The 18,903-nt window shown below is 44.7% G+C and overlaps 1 long non-coding RNA gene across 1 annotated transcript in view; it reads left to right on the top strand.

The window, feature by feature from the left end:
- The first annotated feature begins 3,077 nt into the window (after window positions 1-3,077).
- Window positions 3,078-18,903, top strand: part of LOC140199607 (uncharacterized) — a 39,713-nt gene continuing 23,887 nt past the window's right edge. Inside the window, exons 1-2 of the long non-coding RNA XR_011886451.1 lie at window positions 3,078-3,412; window positions 14,252-14,394. This is a non-coding gene — a long non-coding RNA (uncharacterized lncRNA). The remainder of the gene's footprint in view (window positions 3,413-14,251; window positions 14,395-18,903) is intronic.

Below are 18,903 nucleotides of genomic sequence, written 5' to 3'. Positions count from 1 at the left end.
CATCGTGGGTGGGATCCTTCATGGTGTTACCAACCCTTCAATGGCCTCTTTCTATATATATGTACTTGATGGCAGGAAGGCTGGTGTTGGTAATGTATTGGGCAGTTTTGACTACCAGTTGCCATACCAAGCAGTGATGTAAATTGTTAGGATGCTTTGTACTGCATATCTGCAGAATGCTATGAGTATGGATGTTCATAGTGCAGCTCTCTTCAGCCTCCTTGAAAGTAGAGGCATTGGTGAGCTTTCCTGATTGTGTGGAATGCGTTCTGGGACCATGAGAGGTTGTGTGAGACGTGCACTTCCAGGAGATTGAAATGCTGAGCCATCGATATATAGAGTGGTCTGTGTGTGGTGCAAGTTCTCCAGAAGCCGATAACCAGCCCTTTTGTTTTATTGACATTGACGAAGAGGTTATTTAACTGAAACCAGACCTCGAGCTTTCCACCTCCTCTCTGTTGGCTGTCTCATTGTTGTTGGTGATGAGCTGCCGTGTCATCGGCGAACTTAACAATGTGATTAGACCATAAGACATAGGAGTAGAATTGGGCCATTTGGCCCATCAAGCCTCCTCCAACATTCAATCATGGCTGATCCTTTTTTGACCCTCCTCACCCCCACTACCTGGCCTTCTCCCCATAACCTTTGATGCCATGTCCAATCAAGAATCTGCCAAGCTCTGCCTTAAATACACCCAATGACTTGGCCTCCACACCTGCTTGTGGGAACAATTTCCACAAATTCACCACCCTCTGGCTGAAGAAATTTCTCCACATCTCTGTTTTAAATGGACGCCCCTCTATCCTGAGGCTGTGCCCTCTTGTTGTAGATTCCCATCATGGGAAACATACTTTTCACATCTACTATGTCTAAGCCCTTCAACATTCAAAAGGTTTCAATGAGATCCCCCTTATCCTTCTGAATTCTAGTGAGTACAGACCCAAAGCTATCAAACATTCCTTATATGATAACCCGTGCATTCCCGGCATCATATTTGTGAACCTCCTCTGAACCTTCTCCAATGTCAGCACATCTTTTCTTAGATGAGGAGCCCAAAACTGTTCACAGTACTCAAGGTGAGGTCTCACCAGTGCCTTATAAAGCCTCAGCATTAAATTGAATTGACTTTATTTCTTACATCCTTCACGTACATGAGGAGTAAAAATCTTCACATTATGTCTCCATCTAAATGTGCAATCATAGTAATTTATAACAATTTATAATAAATAGAACAGTCAATGTAATATAGAGTACACTCAAATCATTGTGAGTTGATCAGTCTGATGGCCTGGTGGAAAAAGGTGTCCTGTTGGTCCTGGCTTTTATGCTGCGGTACTGCTTCCTGGATGGTAGCGACTGGAATAGATTGTTGTTGGGGTGACTTGGGTCCCCAATGATCCTACAGGCCCTTTTCTCACACCTGTCTTTGTAAGTTTCCTGAATAGTGGGAAGTTCACAACTACAGATGTGCTGGGCTATCCACATCACGCTCTGCAGAATCCTGTGATTAAGGGAGGTACAGTTCCCACACCAAGCAGTGATGCAGCCAGTCAGGATGCTCTCAATTGTGCTCCTATAGAAAGCTCTTAGGATTTGGGGGCCCATACCAAACTTCCTCAACCATCTGCAGTGAAAGAGGCGCTGTTGTGCCTTTTTCACCATACAGCTGGTGTGTACAGACCACATGAGGTCCTCAGTGATGTGGATGCCGAGGAACTTAAAACTGTTCACCCTCTCAACTTCAGATCCATCGATGTCAATAGGGTTAGCCTGTCTCTATTCCTCCCGTAATCCACGAACAGCTCCTTTGCTTTTGTGACATTGAGGGAGAGGTCGTTTTCTTGACACCACTCTGTCAGAGAGATGACTTCTTCCCTGTAGGCCGCCTCGTTATTGTTTGAGATAAGGCCAATCAATGTAGTGTCATCAACAAATTTAATTAGCAGATTGGAGCTGTGGGTGGTGACACAGTCATGGGTATACAGGGAGTAAACGAGGAGACTCAGTACACAGTCCTGAGGAGCACCTGTATTGAGAGTCAAAGGGTTGGAGGTGAGGGAGCCCACTCTTACAACCTGCTGGTGATCTGACAGGAAGTCCAGGATCCTTCTGCCCAGGGCAGGGACAAGGCTGAGGTCTCTGAGCTTCTTGTCAAGCCTGGATGAAACTCTGGTGTTGGATGCTGAACTGGAGTCCAAGAACAGCATTCTCACATAAGCATCCTTTTTCTCTAGATGTGTAAGGACAATATGTAGAGCAGTGGCTATTGCATTGTCTGTCGATTGGTTGTGTCAGTAGGCGAATTGTAGGGGGTCCAGTATGGGTGGTAGCAAGCTGCAGATGTGATCCTTGACCAGCCTCTCAAAGCATTTGCTTATTATCGAGGTGAGTGCGACAGGACGCCAGTCGTTCAGGCATGTTACCTTGGTCTTTTTTGATACAGGGACAATGATGGATAATTTGAAACAGGAGGGCATTCTGCACTGGGAGAGGGAGAGATTAAAAATGTCAGTAAACACACCCGCCAGTTGTGCTGTGCACATCCTGAGTACTCGCCCTGGGATGCCGTCCGGTCCCACAGCCTTACACTCGTTGGAAACATCTGCGTACCTCAGCCTCAGAGATGACCAGGTTGCAGGTTGTAGTGGTGGCTTTCCTCAGAGGCTCAGAGTTAGCGACATTAAACCGAGCGTAAAAGCAATTGAGCTCATCTGGGAGAGAGCTGCGGTGTTGGCGGCGCCACGACGTTTCGCTTTGAAGTCTGCGACGGTATGCAGCCCTCGCCTCAAGTCATGTGTGTTATTTGTTGTGAATCTTGACTCAGTCTTGTCCCTATATTGTTGTTTTGCAGCCTTGATAGCTCTGCGCAGATCATTGCTGCTTTTCTTGAGCTCTAGTTGATCACCAGCGATGTAAGCTCGCACTGAACTATCAACCCATGGTTTCTGGTTTGGGAAGACCCTGACTGACTTCTGGGGGAAAACATCATCGATGCACTTCCAGGTGAAGCTCGTGACTCCATCCGTGAACTCGGAGACATCCTCATCACGGAAGATATTCCAGTCGACGTCATCGAAACAGTCCTGCAGCATGGAGGCCGATTAGTCGGACCAACAGTGCACGGTTTTAACTATGGCTGCCTCTTGTTTCAGGGTTTGCCTGTATGTCGGCAAAAGCAGGATCGAAGAGTGATCTGACTTTCCAAAAGCTGGGTGAAGGAGAGCTTTGTAAGCATTGCAGAAGGGAGTGTAGCAGTGGCCAATGTGTTATCTCCACAAGTGCTCACCTGGATGTGCTGACAAAACTTAGGAGAGACTTTCATCAGCGACGCTCGATTAAAGTTACCGGCAACAATGACTGCAGTCTCTGCGTGTGCAGTCTCCAGCGTGTTGATGGTCTCGTACAGTTCCAGGTCAGTATCAGCCTGCGGCGGAATGTTTACCGCTGTGATGGTAACAGCCGTGAATAGGCAGCCAGTAGGGCCTGCACAGCAGCACCAGGTATTCTATGTATGGAGAACTAAAGGATTTGAGTGCATGCACATTCTGGGGGTTGCACCAAGCATTGTTGACTATGAAGCATACTGCCTCAAAGTGTGCAGGAAGGGAGGCATCTCGGGTACAGTCTTTACTGTTGAGGTTTCTGCTGACTGCTGTGAGAGATGTTCTGTTTTCAGACTTGAAGGCTGTGCTCCAGGCATTTAGTAGGGAGCACACCTCTGCATTCAGATAAGTCTTCTGGTTGGGCTGTGAGATGAATGTTCTTGAGGTACAGATGTCATCTATGCACCTACAGATGTGGCCAATGACAGATGAGGAATATTCTTCAAGGTCTGTGTCTTCTCCATTTGTGGCGGCCTCTTAGAATATCTGCCAGTTAATCCTTTGAAAGCAGTCCTAAATCATTAGGCCAAATAGTGATGGCCCTCTTGACTGGTTCTCCATTTTCAGCAGTGGTCGGTATGCTGGGATTAATGTTATGGAGATGTGATCAGCGAGGCCAAGATGAGGGTATGACATGGCTTTGTAAATATTGTGCCTGTTTGTATGAACATGGTCCAGTCTGTTTGTTACACTAGTGACCATGGCAACGTGTTGGTGATATTTGGTATTTGAGTAAAAGGTCCTTCCAAAGATTGAAGTCTCCTTCCTTTATGAAGAGACTGTCCAGATACTTGTTTTATAGAGAGCTGATGGTATTTTAAGACTCTCTCAGTGAGTCCTTGGTGTTTGCTTCAGGGGGATGTTGAAAGTGGTGATCCTTAAGGGGATCCTTGTACAATAGTGCACCTGTTTTAAAGTGTGTTATGTTCTTAGCTATGGTAGTAGCATTGAAAATAACATTTATTGTATCATAGTGACCCTTATATCAAATTGTTGCTAACTTTAAATAGTTTCATTTGTTTTTGGTAATAGCAGGAATTTAATTAGTAGTAGCACTTAATGAAGTTAGTAGATAGCTCTGACTTTTCTATTGAATTGTAAGTGAAATATTTTAATGAATCTCCCATCCTAGGTAATTTCTACAGGTGAAATTTTCACTTTTTACACAATTGTAGTCTTTCACTATCCTGATTTCTTTATATACAAATCCATTTTGTGTCCTGTTAATTATTGTTGTTTTAACAAAGTAATCTCAAAATGACTTCAGAATAGCTAAATATTTTGTAGTTCTGTAATAAACCCTAAACTTTAATAAACCAGGGTCTCAGCACGAAACATTGGCTGTTTACTCTTTTCCATAGATGCTGCCTGACCTCCAGCATTTTGTGTGTGTTCCCGTGTCTCATGGTCTTATATTTTCCATTGAATTACTATTTGTTGTGGACCAGTTAAGGAGTGAACTACTTCCCATTCCCATTCTGACACGTCAGTCCGTGGCCTTCTCTACTGCTGAGATGAGGCCACACTCAGGTTGGAGGATCAACACCTTATATTCCATCAGGGTAGCCTCCAACCTGATGGCATGAATATTGATTTCTTGAACTTCCGGCAGTTGCCCTTCACCATGTCCTTCACCATTCCCATTCTTGTTTCCCTCTCTCGCCCGATGTCCTTACTCGTCCATCACCTCCCTCTGGAGTGCCTTTACCTTCCCTCTATTGCATGGCCTTCAGTCCTATCCTATCAGGTTCCCCCTTCTCCACCCCTTTATCCCTTTCACCATTTGACTTCCCAGCTCTTTACTTCATCCCTCCCTCTCTCCCAGTTTCACCCACCACCTACTGCCCTGTACTTCTTCCACCCCTACCCCAACCTTCTTACTCCGAATTCTCCTCTTCCTTTCTGAAGAAGTGACTCAGCCTAAAACACTGACTGCTTACTCTTTTCCATAGATGCTGCCTGGCCTGCTGAGTTCCTCCAGCATTTTGCGTGTGTTGCTTTTGATCAGTGGAGTGAATGTCAGATCAGACTCGTTTAAATGGAGTTGAAGGACTATGGCTGCCTCCCTATGTCCACTTGCTTCAACTTTTTCCCCCAACCTCATCCACATTATCATGGCCAATTTTTTAAGTGTGTCGAGAATGGTGGGTAAATTATCCTAGCTGGATATTTCACTCAGAGGCGGAACAGAAGTGTGGCATTGCGATCCCTTCACATTAATCTCTTTAGTGCTTCAGGGTTCACTTAGGATTCCCGCTGATCGTTTTCATCAGCTCTGCACAAAGCTCTGCCTTATGCTGAGTATCTGAATTTACCAGGGAATTATATATAAATTAGACAAAGAAATCAAGCTGTTCAGCCTAACCACTGCATGTCGGTGATTCTTCTCCATGTGAGAAGTAATCCTTATCGCATCAGCATACATTTCCCCAAATGCACTCAGACTTTTAGCCCTTTAAGCTATCTATTCTTGGCAGAAACCAGTAGCTACATAATAGAATGTACCAATTTATTTACATTCCTAAAACTGCGAGACTTCATCTATCTGCAAGTTTAGTCTGATCACCCCAAAAGCCAATAGGATTTCCCATTACTAATGTTTCACCAGGCCCCTATCAATTTGTATGTAGTGTGAGTCAAGAAATAGCTGTAATTTCATACAAGCCCAAAATCCCAGCCCCACTTTGTCTCAGCAATTACCACCATCACAGTTTGGAAGCAATTCAGAGATTAGAATTTTGAAGAACCTGAAAAGTAGATATGGTATTTATACAATAGGTGTTGGGGTGGAGATATGTCTCTACCAAGGAGGTGTAAGGTGTTCCCTTCCTCCGCTAGTCTGTATGTCACCCTTGGGCAAGCCCCCCGATCAGGGTCACATGAAACCATGGCAGCAGGTGGTGGATGGTCATATCAGCAGCTGGTGCATATCGCAAGTTCTGGTTATGCAATCACTAACTCCAGGCAGAAAATCTCTGAAGAGTATTGATAATGGCTGAGGTTACCCATCTTGTAAAGACACTGCCCAGAAAAAGACAATAGCAAACCACAGCTGTAGAAAAATTTGCTAGGAACAATCATGGTCATGGAGAACATGATAGCCCACATCATACAACCCAGCACATAATGATAATGATCATGATGATATATACAAAAGAGTGTCCTACCTTAACAGACAATCACCTGTTTATCTTGTATCATGTTTCTACTATGACTATGTTCTATTAATGACCGACTACCTCAGAAAAAATTTGCATTTAGTCATATAGTTGTTGTACAGCACAAAAACAGGTCCGTTAGCCAACCATGTCTATGTCAACCTTTTCACCCTAAGCCTACTTCCTGCATTAAGTTCATATCTTTCCATGCCTTGCCTATTCCAGTGCCATTCTAAAAGTCTCCATCACGTTTTTTTTTTCCAGGTATGAACAAGCCTCTTAGTGTAAAACAAAAATCACCTCAGATCCTTTAAATTTCCTTGCTCTCATCATTAACCCATTCCATCTTGTTTTTGACACCCCTTCCTTGAGGGAAAAATTCTGACTACCAGTTTTATAATCTTATACATCTTCATCAGTTCACTCTTAATCCCCCTTCACTCCAAGAAAAGAAAGCCCAACCTTTCCAATCTCCCCCCAGAACAAAAGTCCTGCAACTCCGGCAACATCCTGCTCTGAACTCCGTGTTCTCTCCAGCCAAATCACATCCTCCATATAATGACTATAACTGCACACAATACCACAAGTGTGGCTTAAAAAGTATTTTGTAATGTTGCAACCTAACATCCCAATTTTTATATTTTGCCCAAATCTATGAAGGCAAGCATGCCATAGGCCTTCTTCAACACCCTACTATCTACCTTCTTTGCTGCTTGCAGAAATTTATGAGTTTGATCCCTTAACTCCCTCACTTCATTAATGTTTCTTGTGTCCTATGGTTTTCCGTATTCAGCATTCCTCTATTTGTCTTCCCAAAATCCATTAGCGACATCTGCTAATGCTCGACCCAACTTTTCACCTGATCTATATCTTGTTGAGGAGATAGATCACTATATTTAACACCATCAAAGAGTCATAGAGTAAACAGTGCAGAAATAGGCTCTGCCATTCAACCACTCGTCATTTCTCCTACATTCACTTTCAGGTTGACAATACAGTGGATCCCGGTTAATTGGACCATTGGTTAATCGGGGCTGCCATTTATTTGGTACAGCTCTTAAGGAACAAAAGCCAAATAGAGAAAATAGCTGAGATTCCCTTTGTTTATTTGGGACACTGTGCCATTTAATTGTGTCAGGAGACTTCTGCCAAACTATTTCTAACTAGCATCAGCTAGTAGTTCGTTTTTTTTAATGTACCTTTTTCAACTATTTCCATGAAACTTCGGCTAATTGGGGAAGCTACCTAATTGGGCCAAAATGTACTGGTGCAAATGTGTCCCAATTAACTGAAATCCGCTGCATTATCATAAATGTCCAAGATCCTGGCATTGAGCCCATGACACACGACTGGTCACAAACTTGTAATCGGAAAAGCAATCTTCTGTCATCCCCTTTCTGCTTCCTATCACTGAGCAAATTTTGAATCCAATTAATCAGCTCAGCCTGGATTCTGGGTGCCTTCATCTTCCGGATCAATCCAACATGGAGGAGTTTGACAGACACAAAATACTGTGCAGATGCTGGGGTCAAAGCAACACGCACAACATGCTGGAGAAACTCAGCAGGTCAGGCAGCATCCATGGAAATGAACGGTCAACGTTTCCGGCCAAGACCCTTCATCAGGACTGAAGAGGGAGGGGGCAGGGGCCCTATAAAGAAGGCGGGGGGAGGGAGGGAAGGAGAAGGCTGGTAGGTTCCAGTAAGGGGAAAGATAAAGGGGTGGGGGAGGGGAAGCAGGGAGGGGATAGGCATGAAAGTTGAAGAAGGAATAGGGGAAAACACAATGGGTAGTAGAAGGAGGCGGAACCATGAGGGAGGTGATAGGCAGCTGGAGGAGGAGGCAGAGTGAAACTGGGATGTAGGAAGGAAGGGGTAGGGAACTACCAAACGTTGGAGAATTCAATGTTCATGCCAAGGGGCTGGAGACTACTCAGACGGTATATGAAGTGTTGCTCCTCCAACCTGAGTTTGGCCTTATTATGGCAGTAGAAGAGGCCACATATGAACATATCCAAATGGGAAGGGGAAGCAGAGTTGAAGTGGGTGGCAACCGGGAGATCATGTCTGTTGTGGTGGACGGAGCGGAGATGCTCGACGAAGCGGTCCCCCAATCTGCATCGGGTCTCACCAATGTAGAGGAGACCGCACTGGGAGCACCGGATGCAATAGAGGACCCCAACAGACTCATGGGTGAAGTGTTGCCTCACCTGGAAGGACTGTCTGGGGCCCTGAATGGTGGCAAGAGAGGAGGTGTAGGGACAGGTGTAGCACTTACGCTTACAGGGATAAGTGCTGGGTGGGAGATCCGTGCGGAGGGACGTGAGTGCCAGGGAGTCGCGGAGGGAACGATCCCTGCGGAAAGCAAAGAGAGGTAGAGAGGGAAAGATGTGCTTAGTGGTGGGGTCCTGTTGAAGATGGCGAAAGTTACGGAGGATAATGTGCTGGATCCAAAGGCTGGTGGAGTGGTAGGTGAGGACAAGGGGAACTCTGTCCCTGTTGTGGTGGTGGGAGGATGGTTTGAGGGCCAAAGTGCGGGAAATGGAGGAGATGCAGGTGAGGGCATCACTGATGACAGCAGAAGAGAAACCACGATCCTTAAAGAAAGAGGACATTTGAGATGTCCTGGAACGGAAAGCCTCATCCTGGGAGCAGATGCGGCGGAGATGGAGGAACTGGGAATAGGGAATAGCATTTTTGCATGTGGCAGGGTGGGAAGAGGTCTGGTCGAGGTAGTTATGAGAGTCAGTGGGCTTATAGAAGATGTCAGTGGACAGTCTGAATCCAGAGATCGAGAAAGGGGAGAGAAGTGTCTGAAATGGACCAAGTGAATTTGAGGACTGGGTGGAAGTTAGAAGCAAAGTCGATGAAATTACTGAGCTCAGCATGGGTGCAGGAAGCAGCACCAATGTAGTCATCAATGTAGCGAAGGAAAAGTTGGGGAGCAATACCAGTACAGGTTTGGAGCATAGACTGTTCCACATAACCAATGGAGAGGCAGGCATAGCTGGGCCCCATCCGAGTGCCCATAGCTACACCCTTAATCTGAAGAAAGTGGGAAAGACCAAAATAGAAGTTATTAGGTGTGAGTACCAGTTCCGCCAACCGTAGGAGGGTGGTGGTGGTGGGGAACTGGTGAGGTCTATTGTCCAGAAAGTAGTGGAGGGCTTTGAGGCCTTCTTGATGGGGAATGGAAGTGTATAAGGATTGGACATCCATAGTGAAAATGAAGCGGTCGGGACCAGGGAACTGGAAGTTATTGAAGAGGTGTAGGGCATGGAATGTATCCCGGATGTAGGTGGGGAGGGACTGAACTATGTGTGCCAAAATGGAGTCCAGGTAGGCAGATACAAGTTTGGTAGGGCAGGAGCAGGCAGAAGCTATGGGTCTACCAGGACAGTCAGGCTTGTGGTTCTTGGGGAGGAGGTAAAACCGAGCAGTGCGGGGTGTGGGAATTATGAGCTTTGTGGCTGAGGAATGGAAGGTCTCCGGAGTTGATAAGGGTGGTGATGGTACGGGAGACAATGGTTTGATGTTTTTTGGTGGGGTCCTGTTCCAGAGGTAAGTAAGAGGAGGTGTCAGAGAGCTGCTGTTTGGCCTCAACGAGGTAGAGGTCTGTCCACCAGACTACTACGGCACCACCTTTGTCTGTGGGTTTGATGTTGAGGTTGGAATTAGTGCGGAGAGAGTGGAGGGCAGTGCGTTCAGAGGGAGTGAGGTAGTTTTGATAAAAGTCCTTGCGAAAGTCCATACAACCTCCACTACTACCCCATCATCAATCTTTACCTGAAGTGTAGTTGAGAGACAGTGATATTCTGCTGCAGTGAATAGTTCTGAAGATCTATTCATACACCACAGCATGTTTTTTTAGATTTCTTTACTGTATTATAACAAACAGAAATCTCTTCCGGGAGTCACTAAGAAAGTGGAGGCGGTATGCCGTAACTATGCATCCTTGGCAAATAAGTCATATTGTGGAGAACCTTCTCCCAATTTATATTTCTAGTACGCAGTCCTACTTTTTGCTTAATAACAAGCAATATGGCCTCCATCCACCTCATATTCTGACTGTGAAGACTCCAGCCTGTAGGTATGAACATTAATTTCTCTAACTCCTGATCATTTCTCTTTCTGTCCTCCTCTCTCTTCCATCTCTTTCCCTTTCTTTCACAGTGCACTGTCGTCTCCTATCAGATTACTTCTTCTTCAGCCCTTTATTTCTTCCACCTATCACCTCCAAGCATCTTACTACAGCTCTTTCATTCACCCATCCACCTTTCCCTCCCCTGATTTCACATGCCTGCTTGTACTCTTTCCCCTTCCCCCTCATTATTCTGGATTCTGCCGGTTTCCTTTCCAGAGCTAACAAAGGGTCTCTGACCAAGATGTTGGCTCCATAAACACTGCTTGACTTACTGAGTTCCACTAGTATTTTGTGTGTATTGTTTTGGAAAATCTGATGTATGGTCAATGGGAGTAGTCAGTTTAAATGCTTCAGCATGGACTAGATGGGCCGAAAGGCCTGTTTCTGTGCCGTACTTTTCTACAACTCTATGAACAGGGAAGGGGTTTGGGAAATGGAATATTAACAGCTTAAAATTTGGATAGAATTTGTACGAAGGCTCCTTTAACATTAGGTACCTGAGTTCTTTCATTTATGTAACAATAAAGATCTCACACAAAATCAAATATTGAAATGACCTATTTCTGCTCTTATGCCTTATGGTTTATTATGGAATGAACCATAATTCATGAGAGTAAAGAGAAAACTGTTGCGGTTGCAAATGTCTAAGCCTTCCTCAAGATTTAATGTAGCCCTTGCTTAATAATGCATTGGGATGGACTAATCACACGAGGAGGAAGATTCCACAACCCCATGCTATTATTGAAGTTTCTTGTCAGGAGAAAGAAAGCATGTCAAGGTCTTGGAAATTCTAGCATGAGAGGAAACCGAGTGATTGATTCCTCCCACCCACACCCCAACTGGTCCTTCATCTAGTACTACATTATTAATTTTTTAGCAGTGTAGCAAACCTTTTCACTTGTAGAAATAAATGATGTGATGAAGTAATGGCAGCATTCAGAAGGCCACTACGTCAGTTCCCAGAAACTAGCTTGTCCATTAAAATGTAGAGGCACCAAACCTGAACACTTTTATAAAAATATGCACTGGACGAACATGACCATGGGGTTGAAGGCAGCAAAAATGAAATATGGGTATTTCATTTTTGTGATACATTTTTCAAGTGTACATTGTAAATTATGGAATTCTGCCTGCACCATAGTTCACAACAGATTTCCGACAGTCAGTCAATCCTATTTGTGGATTAATTCTGACCTTGATCGATGAACTTTACAATGTTATCACTTTTTTTAAAGTTCAGAATAAATTTATTATCAAATACATATATGCCACCTGAGATTCATTTTCTTGTGGGCATACTTAATAAATCCATAGAATAACGACCATAACAGAATCAGTAAAACACTGCACCAACTTGGGCGATAGTTCTGCCATACTGAAGCTAAACCTAGTAATATCCAAATAATACTACATTTTTAAAGCCATTTTTTTAATGTTACGCAAGAAAGCCTAATACAATTTTAGTGGGTTCCCTGATAATCAAAACCCAACGATCCTAAGGATTTCAGAATATAAAACTTTTTTTCATACATATAAGCCGTGGGCTAGTTAGTTGCCAACAGAGTTAGAAAGTTATAGGTCCTTGTTTCAGAGCACAAACTGACTCAAATGATGTTTGGTGCTGCACTGCCAGAGGAGCAAATCTTTGAATCAGAGTCATTACCTCTACATCCAGCAGTTAAACCTGGTGAGGAATGAAAACATTGTGATGTCATGATCAATACAAGAGAGCAGTCGTAGGTCTAAAAGAAACTGTTCCTAGATTTCAATTCACTGCACACACTCTTTCAACTAAACATAATGAGCTGCATAAGTAACCATCACTGCTTTCTCTAATCTGCGTGGGTACGTGGCCGCGCAGTAATTGAAAGGCTCCCACGCACCTAGCCTTTGTACCCTGCAGCTGGAGAAAAGGTTTACGATACGTGAAAGATGTTCTTTGTTGCATTGCATTTCATCATACCATTCAATTCACAAATAAAATCAAAAATATGTTATTTTTCAGTTTTCATTCTGTATTCATTGTATACATATTACAAATAAAATCATTTTCAGACCAGGTAAAAATTTATTGCTCAGAGCAATGGTTGATCCGCACAGCTGTTAAAAATAATTAGCAGGAATATTTGTAATCAGAATTATTAAGCGCTAATAAAAACAATTCAGAGAAAAAATGCAGTAAACAATAGTCATAGGGTCATAGCACAGAAACAGGCCCTTCAGTCCGTCGAGTCGAAACCAAACTATTAATCTGCCTAGTCCTATCGACCTGCACCTGGACTATAACCCTCTATATCCCTCCGATTCATATACCTATCCAAATTTCTGTTAAATGTTGAAATTGAATCCACATCCACCACTTCTGCTGGCAACTTGTTCCACACTCTCACCAACATCTGACTGAAGAATTTCCCCTGATGTTCCCCTTAAACATTTCACCTTTCACCCTTAACCCATGACCTTCAGTTCCAGTCACACCCAACCTAGAAAAAAAAGCCTGCTTGCACTTACCCTATCTATACCGCTCATAACTTTGTATAGCTCTATCAAATCTCCCCTTATTCTCTAGAGAATAAAGTCCTAATCTACTCAACCTAGCCCCTATAACTCAGGTCATAAAGTTCTGGCAAAATCCTCGTAAATTTTCTCGTCACTCTTTCAATCTTATTGATATCTTTCACTGCTCACTGTTTAAGTTCTGCCTTGGTTTGTCCTCCCAAAATGCAATATCCAACACTTATCTGCATTAAGTTCCATCTGCTATTTTTCCGCCCATTTTTCCAGCTAGTCCAGGTCCCTCTGCAAGCTTTGACGGGCTCTTTGCTGTCCACTATGCCCCCAATCTTGGTGTCATCCACAAACTTGATGACCCAGTCTACCACGTTATCATCCAGATCATTGCTATTGATTTCAAACAACAACAGACTCATCACCAAACCCTGCGGCACCCCACTAGTCACAGGCCTCCAGTCAGGGAGGCAACCATCTACTACCACTCTCTCGTTTCTCATGAATGCCGAGCAATTGAACCTTCTTGACCAACCTCCCATGTGGGGACTTTGTCAAAGACCTTGTTAATATCTATGTAGACAACATTTACCGCTTTGCCTACCATGTTCAAAGCCATTTTGACTATCCCTAATCAGTCCCTGTCTGTCTAAATATTCATATATCCAGTCACATAGAATTACTTTTAATAGCTTACCCAGTACTAATATCAGGCTATCTGGCCTATAATTTTCCAGCTTATTCTTAGTTCCTTTCTTAAACAACAGAACAACTTTAGCTATCCTCTACTCACCTGTGGCTAAGGATGTTTATCTCTGCTAGGACCCCTGCAATTTCTGTGTTAGTTTCCCACAAGGTCCAAGGGGCCGCCTTGTCATACCCTGGGGATTCATCCACTCTCATTTGCCTCAACGCAGTAAACACCTCCTCCTCTGTAATCTGTATACAGTCCATGACATTTTTGCTGTTTTGTCTCATTTCTACAGATCCAGTGTCAGTCTTCTGAGTAGATACAGATGCAAAACAAAATCCATTTAAAACCTTTCCCATCTCTTTCAGCTCCATGCATCAATGACTTTGATCTTGAAGTGAACCAACTTTGCCTCTTGCTGTCTTTTACAAAAGAAAACCTGAGAAAGGGAAGGAACACTGAGCAACACATACACACCAGGAAGGATGAGTAAATCAGGTGTGACCAGAAGGTTAGTTGTTTCCAGAGCAAAAGTTATTGCACTAATTTTAGTTTTGGTTATTGATAATAATCGAATATCCCAAATGTAGCATCACTTTGTTGGGATGCTTTCAATGGTGCTCCAGTAAAACTCAGTTAAGATAGTAGGAGGAGGGGAGGAGCCTTTCTTGCCTCAATCTCCTCAGGATGTGGAGGCATTGCTGTGCTTTCTTATTCAGGGAGGTGATATTGAGTGACCGGGTGAAATTGACTATGATGTGAACACACAGGAATTTAGTGCACTTCACTGACTCTACAGATGAGCCATGCATGCACAGAGAGGAATGGTTCATCAGCACCTTCTTGAAGTCAACAATCATTTCCTTGGTGTTCTCTATGTTCATACTTAGCTTGTTGCTCTCACATCAATCTACCAGCCACTCCACTTCCTCTCTGTACTCCAACTCATCATCATTGTTGATGAGGCCAGCCATTCTTCTGTCATATGCAAACTTGATGATATGGGTCCTGAGTCCCTTTTTTAAGTTCTCTTCACTTTCCTTCGCACTCTTCAAAAGCCCGGTCTGAAATCAGCTTTCTGAATTTGTACATAGGCTTCCTTTTACTTTTTAATTAAAATTTGCAAGATTTCTTATCATCCAGTGTTCTTCAACCTTGCGATCCTTGTATTTCTTCCTCACTGGAACACATTGATCCTAAAATCTGAAAGACCACAGAGGTCCAACTACAATGCTGACCAAAGAACCATGGCTCAGAAAATTGTGTAAGGAATAAAAGACAAAAGGAATGTGCACATTACGTTTAATTCTAAAGATATGGGAATAGATTGAATCTTTTGCATCTATCCTATACCAGATAAAGATAATCTCAAAATGATTAATTTTAAAATTCAAATGATAAAATACATTGCTGTCGTCCATGCTTGAACAATTGTCTTAAGGGTCTTGGCGGGCTGAATGGCCTAATTCTGCTCTTATGTCTTATGGTCTATGTCTCATGTCTTACGGGAATACCAGGGATTAACAACTAGATTTTTAAAAATCAAATTTCAAGGGAGATGATCTATGCACTATATTAATGTAGCTCCCTGGCAAGCCTCAGGGTCGCTCAACTCGCTGTCATCTAGGGAAACCGCTCTCAGCCCCGCCAAACTGGGTAATTTGTTTGTGTGGATGCTGTGTGATGTACCCCACCCCGCCCAAATAACAGACAATACACCAGATACGATTAAATGGATTACAGTTTATCGATATTACTGAAACTATATAATTAATAGAGATAAAATATAAAGGAAGATAAAAGGCACCACACTTATCAAAGTTCAATCTCTTCGTGCACAAACAGTTGGAGCTCGGGACCCTCCTTCTTCACCCTGCGATCCCCTCGGACCACCTCGACCTGCTACATGGGATCAACAACAGTGGTCGATCAGATAGAAACATAGAAAATAGGTGCAGGAGTAGGCCATTCGGACCTTTGAGCCTGCACCACCATTTATTATGATCATGGCTGATCATCCAACTCAGAACCCTGTACCTGCCTTCTCTCCATACCCCCGATCCCTTTAGCCACAAGGGCCATATCTAACTCCCTCTTAAATATAGCCAATGAACTGGCCTCAACTGTTTCCTGTGGCAGAGAATTCCACAGATTCACCACTCTCTGTGTGAAGAAGTTTGTCCTAATCTCGGTCCTAAAAGGCTTCCCCTTTATCCTCAAACTGTGACCCCTTGTTCTGGACTTCCCCAACATCGGGAACAATCTTCCTGCATCTAGCCTGTCCAATCCCTTTAGGATTTTATACGTTTCAATCAGGATCCCCCCTCAATCTTCTAAATTCCAACGAGTACAAGCCCAGTTCATCCAGTCTTTCATCATATGAAAGTCCTGCCATCCCAGGAATCAATCTGGTGAACCTTCTTTGTACTCCCTCCATGGCAAGGATGTCTTTCCTCAGATTAGGGGACCAAAACTGCACACAATACTCCAGGTGTGGTCTCACCAAGGCTTTGTACAACTGCAGTAGTACCTCCCTGCTCCTGTACTCAAATCCTCTTGCTATGAATGCCAGCATACCATTCGCCTTTTTCACTGCCTGCTGTACCTGCATGCCCACTTTCAATGACTGATGTACAATGACACCCAGGTCTCGTTGCACCTCCCCTTTTCCTAATCGGCCACCATTCAGATAATAATCCGATTTCCTGTTCTTGCCACCAAAGATGCTTCACACAAGTCCGTCTCCATCTCCTCTCCTCGCCGAACACCCTGGACCTCGAACTCCTGCTTAGGGTCCGACCCCGTTAGCCGACTCATAGCACCTTGTCCATCCTCTCTCTTTCTCTCGCGCCTTCTGCTCAGAAACACGCGCATCACAATAACTTACAGACACACAGAAAGGATAACATCTATCCCCATTGGTTCGTTCATCCTCTTATCAATAAAATAATCCAAACAAACTGCTAGCAGGAGGACTTTTTCAGCAGTTAACATAACAAAGAAGCCATTTTAATTAGCCAATGCAGTAACATAAAAGAAGAAACCCCTTACAGTCTTCTCTCCACCAAATAAAGTCATGTCCTCTAAATAACTCACCAACCAGTCCTGCAGACACAAAAACCCAATCCATGTACAAACAGTGACTTTCCTCCCCAAACTGTAGACCTTACGCCCGGTCCCACGGGCACTACATAGGCCAACCTATCTGGGAGTTTCCTAATCCTCCGAGACCTCCGTTCCCCCTCACCCAAACCCTTAAGACTCGGACCGAACAGGAAATACCTCAGGTCTGTTTGCCAACTCCTCTCTCACTCATGCCTCCATTACAACTCGGAGCCCCCTGTCACATGTCCGGGGCCCCTTTTCTTTTCCTTCCTGGTCCTGCTGTAACCCAGACAGCCCACAGCTAGCCCTCCCCACTACACCTGACTCAGTGGGAGAAGGGCCAAAGGTCTCTTCCTCAATCACGGGGAAGTTAGCGAAAGGCAGCATGTACCACATGTCCAGCACATCATCCTTTGAACCCATATCCTTCCTCATTCCCTCGATGGGTAGCTGCTGTTTAAGTTTCTCCAAACTGAAGCACTTAACCGGGGCTACCCCTTCAGCCTCCTGCAGTCCAGACATCAGCTTCCTCGGGGACTCCTTCAACTCTCACCGCAGCCTCAGCAGTTCTGGCTCAGGGTTCCTGGCCATCTCAATCTGGGACGCAGTTACCTCACCAGCTTGACCTGAAAAGCAGCAGCTAAAGAATGTTCAGCCTCCAGTTTTTTCTTCCTGATGACTTCTTCCAGGTCAACTTTCAGTTTTTCCACTTCATTTAAACTGTCAATAGTCACCTTCAGGTTCCTTTCGAGCGTCCGCCTCCCTTTTCCAAGATCTGTCCTCCATTGCTACACCTCCTCGGAAGTGTAGTCAAACTCCCCTCTCTGGGCTCTTGGTTTTTGGTTGGCCTTAGTCAGACCACTTCCTTGATCTCCCCCAACTTGTAAGTCTTCCAATCTTTTCTGGATCGATTCATTGAGTTTCTGCTGATCCCTTCGAAGGTGGGTCATTGTTTCTTCTGGCTGGATTAATTCATCAGTACATGACCGCAGTGTTGGCTCGGAATTCCGTTGCTCCTTCTCCACGTTGACGAGCGTGAATTCTAAGTCTGCAATGGTCGTCCCACAAGAGCGGCACTCAGTCTCCGGCCAGCATTTCTGAGCACTCAGTTCAGCGGTGCAAATCCCTTCTCTCCCCTGTGTCTCATTCTGATTGACGACCTGGGTTGCCATCCCCAGGTCCAACACCAGGAAGTTCAACTGGTATGTCGGGTCATTTTCATCACATTGCACCAAACTCTGCCAGTCAAAAACTCCTCCACATTTGACTCTTCGCTTCTGTCGCCCGGGCTCAGCCACTCGCCTCGCCTCATAGTCCCCCCAGGCGAATCCAAGCTCCAGGCGGTCATCCACATATGCCAAAACTCCACACACCTTCACTTCCCCCATGGTCTTCCTCATGCCCCGCGGGAAGGTTGCAGGGGCTCCGGATATGCCCTTCGGCATCTTTTCAGGTATGAAGAATCCTAGGGAACTAATAATGGCCATCTTCTCCTCATCAGCCGCACTGCTTGGGATCTGGCAACATCCACTCCTCAGATCCAGCACATTAAACCACGTCGCATAATCCACACACACGCTGCCTACGTCTTCCATGGTGCCAGGGTACAGTCGCCGCGACCTCTCTCTCACTGAGGTGTCTTCAACGGTCAACTCCCCTCCCTCGTGGTAGTTCGGAGCGTCTACTAAGAGGGTCTCACCCTCAGCTACTTTCCCCAGGCCGTCCCACCGCTGGGTCTTGTTTAAATTCAGTACCGGCTCAAGGCTGCTACACACGTCCTCAGAAGCAACTCGACACGCTGGGTGCCCAGTCAATGCCCCCATGAACCCCAGGGTCACTAACCAATCATCGTCTTCTGGATAATTACTGGCACTGGTACCCTAGATCTCCGGCGCCCTTGCGGTTGTCAAGGTTA

The sequence above is a fragment of the Mobula birostris genome, chromosome 6 (genome assembly GCF_030028105.1).
Source record: "Mobula birostris isolate sMobBir1 chromosome 6, sMobBir1.hap1, whole genome shotgun sequence".
Taxonomy (NCBI): domain Eukaryota; kingdom Metazoa; phylum Chordata; class Chondrichthyes; order Myliobatiformes; family Myliobatidae; genus Mobula; species Mobula birostris.
Note: the sequence above shows the minus strand (reverse complement) of the source record. Positions and strands in the feature narration are given on the sequence as shown.